Consider the following 10,144-nt stretch of genomic DNA (forward strand, 5'->3'; position numbering starts at 1 on the left):
TGCCTTTCATTATTTCTATCATTGTAGGTGGTTGTCTAGGGAACTGTTTGCTGGACATGATAGAAAAGAATGCACTTCGTTCTTTGGAGCAAGAGATAAGAATAGCAGCTACCACAAAGCATCCAATTAATTTGCCCGATGAGCCATCTCTTCATGTTTACTTTGCATCCATATGATATGAGGGTAGAAAATATATTTTTGGCAACATTAAGAAAACTGGTGCTAAAGAAAAGTCCAAAAAAAAAGAGGGTCAACCTATTCAGTCCCATCTTGATGCAGCCGCTTGTCGGTTGCTCTATCGGTTGGTTTTCTATTTTAATGCCTTTTGTTTGACATTGCAGTGTGTAGTTTGTGTTGGCTTGGATAAATTATCTTTGAATATTCCAGGTATTTTTTGCACTTGAGAGACCTCAAGCTGCTTGTTGATTTGCCCAAGGCTTGTAAAACATGGGTGGATATCACTAACAAAGAGTCCACTATGTATGGGGAGAATATGATTGCTCTCTCACCTTTTGAGATTGAGACATGCCCTTGGTGGATTGACATGCCCTCGCCCCATGTATTGCCAAGTGAGAAAGCTAAGTTTGAGGAATGGCAAAAATCAAAGGGAAAGGGTGCAAGTGGTGGTTGTCTGAGTCAAAGTAAAGTGGCTTCCACAACTGTCTCCTCTCTTTCCTTAAGCTTTACTTTTCTAACAAAGAAGTGGTTTTGAAGGTGATCAAATAAGGGGCAAGGAAGCACAAAGGGGTGAGCATGCTCAAAGAGGCAAGCAAGCTCAAAAGGGCAAGCAAGCTCACATTAGTGAGACACAGAGTACATGTGACTTTTACTTATTTCACTTTGCATATTCATGTCTCATGCAACTTAGAGAAGGCTATGTTGGATACTTTATATACCTTCCTTGTAAAATAAAGATTTATGTTTCTTTGTTTGTTTTGTTTTAGATCATGAAATTTTTGTTGATGACAATTCACCACCACTCGATGTTGGTATGCATGGTAGCTTTCATAGTGGTATACTTCTTTTTATGGATATACGCAAGTCAATTGTTTTGTATGTTATGCTTGTTGTTCATTCATTATACTTGCCATGATTATTTAGGTCCATCCTCACGTCCTAGACCACCATCCCAAAAAGAATATGTGCCACTCTTGTCCATACAAGGGAGTAGGTACTTGTGAATAAGATTGTTAGGTAATTGTCAATGTTTAAAATGTATTTCTTTCTGTCAAGGGACTCTCCCTCGTGGGTGGAGAAATATGCCCCGCGGTGTGAGCTGGAGATTGTGCGTAGATTCATAGTTGAGGACTTAGCCTTCATGGATGAGGTTACGATTGAGGATATTGCCGTAGAGGTATTTGACATGGTTATTGTACACTTAGTTTTCTTGGTGCTTTGTTGTTCTTGATTAGTTTGTGACATGTCTCTATTTTTTGTTATTATTGCGACAAATAGATGCCTTCTACTTGTACATGCTACGACGTCGAGGCTACATGGCCTCTTTACGTCTTCAGGAGAGTGCCACATTACGACACGATCATGGTGTGCAGTTCTCCCGGCATGTCATTCGTCACTATTTGCCAGATACGCCGAGGGTATTGGAGGCTAGCGACGAGGAGGCACATTTGAGATCAAGTGTGCAGCGGAGTGTCGGATTTGTGCGATGCTTTCTAGAGGCTCTTTGTCCTCCCGAAGGATTGGCTTTGGAGATGGGTAGTGGTACAGCCCCTTTGATGCGTGCATGCATCGCATCTGGCCGCCCCTGTTATTCTTTTGATAGTGACCCTGACATTGTTGGTCGCATTCTACAACCTTTGGTAGAGGGACCTTCTGCACAGGTACTAGAGATCAGTCCAGCTCAGACGAGGAGATTTCAGAGAGTGAGCCAGTGGATGATGCATATGGCTGCCCTTTTGATTAGTATGGTTACCACTATTGACTTATGTTTTATCATAGTTTGTCAAGGTTACTACTATTGACTTATTTAGGACATTATATGCACTCTAGGATGATATACTTTTGTGTGAGTTTTTGCCATGTGCTTTGAAATGTTAATGAAATGCGGTTTATAAAATTCTTATTGTAGTGTACTACCATGTTATGCGGAGGAAGTTGCAAGGGAGATGAGCAAGGATGCCTCCTATGATACAATCAAGCCAAAAACCAATAAAGGGAGAAGAGTGGGATGTTGTTTTGTAGATGATGAGTGTGGAGAAGAGAGGGTGTGAAGTGTATTGAGCTTTTGGTGTTGTGTTAAGACAATGACTATTATGCTAAGACTATGAGTATTGTATGAGTTGGTTTCTCAAATTTGATAACCTCGGGTCTTTTAATCTCTATCATATGGTTTAATTATCAAATTTGAGCATGCATGGAGTGTTTTTTTATCGCTTCAAGTCGTGGTGTTGTAAGGTTTGAGAGTTTTCAATAAACAATTAGAGTAGATAAGAGGTGTGATTTTGGTTCTATAGTGGTTGAATTCTATCACTTCTCTTCGTGTTGCTCTTTTTTACTGCTCCGCTCGGTCTTTGCATGCTCGGTTTCTGTCTCTGCTCGATTCATGCATGCTCGGTTTAAAGTTAAACTCATGTTTTGGAAAACATTCATTATTGAGATTGCAAAAGGAGAGAACCTCTCCTGTACAAAATATACCAAGATCCTAAAGAACCCTACCTATTACTACAAGCAGGACAAAAGGAAAATGATATCAAAGGTCGAAAGACGACTTAACCTCTTCTTGCCTGAGGCACATGGGATCATGGTTGGTTATCCTCTTTTGACTACAATATCAATGAAGTCAGAAAGAAGAAAACAATACCATGAAGCAAAACGACGAAAGCACAGAGGTGAACATAACTAGCGAAAGAGCAAATTAACACTGTTGATAATGAGTAGCAAAAACAACACAGAATAAGAAACATTCTTCTGATGGGGGGGAGAAAGTACTATATCCCTAAAAGCGAAGACTTTATTAATAATGGAGTGTTTTATGAAGATACTTCCACTCTATTTAATTAACGAGCTAAATATTATAAGCTCTTCACTAATTACATGAAGAAAAAAACGAAGCAGGCGCACATCCTGAAGGCTTTCCCATACCAAAAATGAACGCACAGTCCCACCAGTGTCAGTCCACCAACAGTGTCCTGCCTTCTTCCATGCTTGTTTTTCCACTCTCATTTGCTTCCACCTTCTTTGCACCCTCCTGCACGCTCTTCTGCATAGATGTTACACATAGAAACGTAAGCAGCGGCTTCCTTTACATCCAATCCCACCGCCTGGTCGAAGGCCTGTCTTCCAAGATCCACATTGCCCCACTTTCGACAGGCACCCAACACAGTATGCCACATCACAACATTGGGATGGAACGGTGTTTTGTTCGTCATTCCTACTGCGTTCTCTAATTGGCCTGCACGGCCAAGAAGATCAATCATGCAAACGTGGTGCTCAAGAGTCGGAAAGATGCCATAGTCCTTGGTCATGGCCTCAAAGTATGTATGGCCCTCACCTACCATACCTGCATGACTGCAAGCATTCAGAACACTCACAAAAGTGACCGGATCTGGCATACTGCCTTCTTGTCTCATTCTATGAAAAATAGAGAGAACATTTTCAATCTCTCCTAACTGGGCATATCCTGTAATTAGTGAATTCCATGAGACTGTGTCTCGAGCTGGAAGCTTGTCAAACACATCCTGTGCTTTTGCAAGCAAGCCACATTTGGCATACATATCAACCAATGCATTGCCAAGAACAAGGTCCTGTTTTGACAACCCCTTTCTGGAAATCTCAGCATGGATTTCGATGCCCTTGACTGTAGCTCCAGTGCTGCCACAGGCTTTCAGGCTGCAAGAAAACGTGATAGTATTTGGAGAGAGACCCTCAAGTTGCATCTGTTCAAAACAGTTCAGTGCTTCCTCACCACACTCATGTTGCACATATCCTGCAATCAGAGCATTCCACGAGACTACATCATGAACCGGAAGCTCATCAAACACTTCCTGTGCTTTTGCTAGCATGCCACATTTAGCATACATATCGACCAATGCATTGCCCAGAACGAGGTCTCCTTTCAACAACCCCATTCGGGCAATCTCAGCATGTATTTCTCTGCCCTTGCTTGTGGCCCCATTGCTGCCACAAGCTTTCAAGCTGCAAGCAAACGTGACAGAATTTGGAGAGACACCCTCAAGTTGCATCTGTTCAAAACAGTTTAGAGCTTCCTCACCAAGCTTGTGTTGTGTATATCCTGCAATAAGTGCGGTCCATGTGACCACACCTCGAACTGGAAGCATGTCAAACACTTCCTGTGCCTTTGCAAGTAAGCCACATTTGGCATACATATCAACCAGCGCACTGCCAACAAAAAGGTTTGTTTTAAGCAACCCCCTTCTGGCAATCTCAGCATGTATTTCACTGCCCTTGTCTGTGGCTCCAATGCTGCCACAGGCCTTCAAACTGCAAGCAAACGTGAAAGCATTCGGAGAGACACCCTCAAGTTGCATCTGTTCAAAACAGTTCAGTGCTTCCTCACCAAGCTCGCGTTGTGCATATCCTGCAATAAGTGCAGTCCATGTGACTACGTCCCGTACTGGAAGCGTGTCAAACACTTCTTGTGCTTTTGCAAGTGAGCCACATTTGGCATACATATCGACTAATGTGCTGCCCACGAAGAGATCTCTTTCCAACAAGCCCTTTCTAGCAATCTGAGCATGTATTTCACTGCCTCTCTCCACATCTTTCAGCTCTGCACACACCTTCAATAAGGCGACAAAAGTATGCCCACTCAGATGCAGAGAATCCTCTGGCGTTTTCTGGAACAGGGTGAGGGCATGCCTTGACTCCCCACACTTGATATAACCATTGATGAGAGAATTCCAGGAACACTCATTCCTGGACACCAACCTGTCAAAAACCTTCTGGGCATTGCACATGCTTCCAACATCCACCAACATGGAGACTAGGTAGTTCCCGAGTGATCTATGAGCTTCCAGCACACTTTTGAGCATGTAGGCATGCAGGCGCAGAGCATAGTCTAGGTTTTTCTCTCTTTTGCACTTGCGCATGATGTATATGAGGTTCTCAAGTGAAGGCTGGGGCAGCATCCTTTCTTCAAAAGAAGGAAGACATCCTCAAAGATAATTGTCTCCTAACCAACACCAACATTTGATGTTGTTTTTATGGCCTTCACACATCATGTCTATGGACGAGGGAGATTGCCGAGTCCATGGGTTAGAATGGAGGAGGCAAAATGGGACATATTTTTTTGCATCCGACATTGCATCTCCACCTAACGGGTGGAAGATGAGTCCTCCTCCACTCGTGAAACTGCGTAAGGCGATGATACGGTTTCTCTTGAGCATGTCTTTTGCACAGCAGTGGCCGAAGAGACCCCTTCCCAACCATATATGCTTCCTTGCGTTTGGCTGTTTGATCAACAACAGCGAATACAACAAGGCTGAGACTCGATCTAAACAGAAGCTTCTGTGCGAGAACGTGAAGCCCACTTACTTTGGCCTTTCGGCTGTCCGACCACTGGGAGGGAGGGATTTGCAAAATAATAATCCTTCCATAGGCGCTCCATACTTGCCCTTGAGCTACCTGCTGAGAACACACACCCCCGCCAAAACAAAACAACCCGCAGAACATGTGGGCGATCATCTCCGTCACATTAGTGCGTAGGCACTGTCGGGGGATCAACAATAGCTCTCCGAACCAGCAGTGCTATAGAGCAATTGGTGAAGCGTGTGTGTGTTTGGGGTAGGGTCTCGTGATCGAGTCTTACTTCTAGCTCTCATCCGTAAGGACACTGCTTGTTGGTACAAATAAAAAATCTCGCATTACAAAAAAAAACAATAGCTCTCCATCCCAGTTGATTGTCTTGGGAGTAGTAAAAGTAAACTCCGGCCAAAGATTTCGGGCACTGGCACAACCAACACATAGTCAATCGGATCGAGCGCTGAGTAAACTCGGCCCAACATATCATTTTACGAGACGAGCAAATCTTAGGCACTAAGTCAAGACTTTTAAGATTTTTGTAATTCTTTTTGCATGGATTGATGTTAGATGATGTGGAGCGATTAAATGCAATGAGGCCCAAACAGTAAACTCGGGACGCACAAGCGTAGCATTTTATGTCTTCGTTAAAATCTACTCGCTCTATCACTCTTAGCCATCGCTATTACCATTTTAAAAGCTCTCTCTCTCTCTCTCTCTCTCTCTCTCTCTCTCTCTCTCGACGAACTATTGAACACATATTTGATTGTGATCATTTTAAGTTTGAGGTACCTACTCCATCTCTCATGCATGATTTGTATAAACACATGTATCAATTCATTCTATAGATTATTATGCAAGGGATGTGTGTGTGTGTAGATTAAATTTATATAACGTACCTTTGTTTATATACTCAAATCAATAGATAGCTTACAATATAAAGTAACATATACTTCTGTGATTTGAAATATGTATATATCAACTAGTTCTTGTTCATGTGATCTTTATTCTAGAAACATAGATTGCCTTGAGGATGGCTCGAGTGCTTTTGAGCTCAAAGAGGGCTCCAATAATGAAACAAGCTATACCACCATGAGTGATGACCAAGATGTGGAAGAACTCTTTCATGATACCAATCAAAGCACAGTAATGTTTAATAATCAAAGTGATGGTGACACATTTAATCCGATTTCCTATTTATTTACTACATATTTCTCGTTTGACAAAAAAGTTATAACTTGGTGAAGAGAGCAATACAAGGGGATGTATTAATGACATTGGAGAATCTGAAGATTATGATAGAAGAGGGATGTTTAATTTGAAGAAATGGCAAAGAATGAAAGACCAGCTTTGCTTGGGAGAGAATGACGATGGTATCCTTTGTCTTTATCTAAAGGAAACACCAAAGTTAACAATTGCATGCATAGAGGAGTAGGAAAGCATTGTCAAGGGTTGTCATTATTTAGAGGATGAGGGTTATCACCAAGGAGTAAATGAAACACTTGAAACAATCAAGTCTAGGTGGTCTATTGATATTACAAATCATGGGATACCCACTACTTATATTAAAGATTTCATCAATGCATGTGGTTGTTTGCAAGAGAGTAGTAAACAATGCATGTGGTTGCATGTGGTTGCAAGAGAGTAGTAAACAATGATAAAAACAAAGGATGGCTGCAAAGGTGATAAGCATGAATAAGACCGAGGTGGAGTCACATTTGATGGAGATAATGCTTGAACATAAGGTGAGACTAGTTAAGATCTACTCAACTAAAAATAATGGCTCGTCCAACTTTTTGGTTGACTACATGTGCCATAGAGGTGGGAGAGCAAGACAAGTGGGTTCACTTAGGAGGTTGACAACATCAAAGAAATGTGGTTACCCATTCAAGGTGAAAGTGGAGTATATGGTTGGCACCGATAATGTCTTCATTTTTCTACACTCTTCTCATGAAGGACATATACCAAGGAATCGTAGTGATTTGTACCACTTGCTCGTTCATCCAAAGCTCATTGAAAATTGCATGGAAGATTTGTTCGCGATGTGGGTACTTGTCGACATGTTGCAAAGATGTCCCTATTTAAAGAGAGATTTCATATGGAGAGATCTTTGCTCCTTGACCACACCATCTATAGGTTCTTCATGATTCCAAAGGAAATATCTATGATGTCTTACCAAGTATACAATCAAGGTATCATCTTTATGAACATAAAGTGGAGAAATCAAACAACTTATTCATATGCTTTGTTTATGCAAGGAAACTCTCGAATAATGATTGGATACCAATGTACATGGAGTCTTTAATATTACAAAAACAAAATAAGGTATATTTAGCACAAGAATGTTTTAAAGTTCCCCTTAGCTAACATGACATGTTCCACATAGGTGTTATATTGATAACCATATAACCCTAATGTAAAGAATGACAAAGACAAGCCCTTCATCCTCATTATTCAAGATGAGTGGATGTTACAAATGACTTTACGTTTCTCTAAAAACAATGCATGGGCCATAGATAGCACTTTTAAGAACAACGTGTTTGGTCTTCCTTTGTATGTAGTTCTTTTACCAAACCAACTTGGAATGGGCATACTGCTATGGTTCATGATGTGCACCAATGATCTAGGTTCCAATCAAGAGACCATTACCTTGGAATTAAAACTCACAATGATTCTTTCGAGAATAAGTAATGTTCGTCCCACAGCTATCGTAATTTGATAAGTCACAACCAGAACTAGATGTAATATTTAAGGTGGTAAACCATGACCCTCATTGTTGGCTTCTTGATGATGAACATGGACATAGACAACAAATTGAATGCCATGTCTTAGTATGTTGGTTTCATACTAAGAAGGCATGGGTGGAGAAGCTTCTGACATAGGTAGATGTGTGCACCCTTATTTGACCTCCACACTTTTATATTGTTAATGCATTATAGTGAGGTGAATATAGTAATGTTTTACTTGGCTGTTTTAATCAGGTTCCAAAGGAATTACGAAATGATGTTTACACATCATTGTTGAATCTCATGCATACCATCACTAAGAAGACTTTGAGCATAAGTATCAACAATTCTTGCAAAAATACTCCAACACACAACAATGTAGTCCACGTTTACCTCATTGCATTTAATAGCTCACACCAATCCTTCCGCATTAGAGAGAATTACAAAAAACAAAAAAAATCTTGACATACTGCCTATTTTAGAGAAGATTTGCTCGCCGCCCGTAAAATGATATGTTGGGCCAAGTTTAATGTTGGACTGAGTTTACTCGACGCTCGATCAGATTGAATGTGCATTGTGGCTGAAGTGGTACGCTAGTGCCCGAAATCTTTAGTTCAAGTTGATCTCTGGTCCGAGTTTACTTTTATTAAGTGCTCAAGATAATCAGCCGCCGCGACATGGAGAGCTCAATATTGTGAAATAAGCTACCCAGCTTCTACTAGAGTTTCTAAAAATTAATTGCGTTCTCCCCACTCGCTATTGGTTTTAAGTTGGAACCCTTTTCATACTACTTGTATAGCTTAGCAAACTCCCATCTTGACAAGTCTCTTAAGGCTTAGTGGGACGTGGGATGTTACGTCACTTCGTGTGGTAACAAATCCACGTGCCTCTCTCTCTCTCTCTCTCTCTCTCTCTCTCTCTCTCTCTCACACACACACACACATGCGCGCGCGCGCAGGCATGCACACAAATACACACATATCTTGCCATGGAGTGCTGAGCTTGTCAATGTTAAAATCCTCCACCTTCTTCTTCTTCTTCTTCTTCTTCTCTTCAATCACACACACACACACACACACAAAATCGATGTTAAGGCTTTAAAATACCTCTCCTCATTATGATAGTCCCCATGTAGACGATTGCGTGCATAGACTGATATTGTGCGTAGGGAGGGGTGCATACACAAGATTGGTTTTTTCTTTGGTGGGAAGTCCATTGGGCTCATGTTAGCTATAGGGTTGTAGAAAGGAGGAGATTCTCTCTCTCTCTCTCTCTCTCTCTCTCTCTCTCTCTCTCAGGTGCTCTCAGCATATGAAGGAGGCAAGGTAGAGATTATGCATGGGAAGGAGGCAAAAGGAGGGCTTATGTGCATGCTAATATAGGGAAGGAGTAGGTGGGTGCTTCAAGGATGAGGAAGCATGTGTAAGGTTGGATAATAAGTTCTTTGAGTGAGTTTTGTGAGGATTGTTTAGGAAATTTGTAATTAATGGGTGCACTCCAAATCAAACAAATGAATTACATGAAGTAACTCCCAATCACCATGTCCTCATTATGGTCTTGTAAATGAGGTTGCCTTCTTGTACATTGTAGGATTCTTAGGAAGCTCACCTACATCTATCTTGAGCTTTACATTCTGCTCCAGGGGTATTAATTAGCTTATATCCTATCATACCATATTTGGACAACGTGTCTAAACCATACTACCTCTACATAAGGAAAATACATTTCGAACCTCTATGCCAAGAAAGTATCTCAGCTCACCCAAATATTTCATCTCAAATACGATCATCAAAAGCTTAAGAAACCCCATCGTTGTTATCACCTATGAGATGATCAAATCGTCCATATAGATCACTATCATAGTGATCCCAAAGCCTGTCTTCATCACATAGGAATGATCTACATTGGCAATCTCAAAATAA

General features: G+C 41.2%; 1 pseudogene across 1 annotated transcript; it reads right to left on the reverse strand.

Moving 5' to 3' along the window:
- Positions 1 to 2,943: 2,943 nt before the first annotated feature.
- On the reverse strand, positions 2,944 to 5,797 carry LOC147635778 (pentatricopeptide repeat-containing protein At3g09040, mitochondrial pseudogene; annotated as a pseudogene). Its single transcript, XR_015266708.1, has 2 exons — positions 5,512 to 5,797; positions 2,944 to 5,426 (listed from the first exon to the last, which is right to left on the reverse strand). The product of XR_015266708.1 is annotated as a pentatricopeptide repeat-containing protein At3g09040, mitochondrial pseudogene (transcript).
- Positions 5,798 to 10,144: the final 4,347 nt, after the last annotated feature.

This window comes from Cibotium barometz, chromosome 9 (genome assembly GCF_041138505.1).
Source record: "Cibotium barometz isolate CiBa-2024 chromosome 9, ASM4113850v1, whole genome shotgun sequence".
In the NCBI taxonomy this organism is placed as follows: Eukaryota; Viridiplantae; Streptophyta; class Polypodiopsida; order Cyatheales; family Cibotiaceae; genus Cibotium; species Cibotium barometz.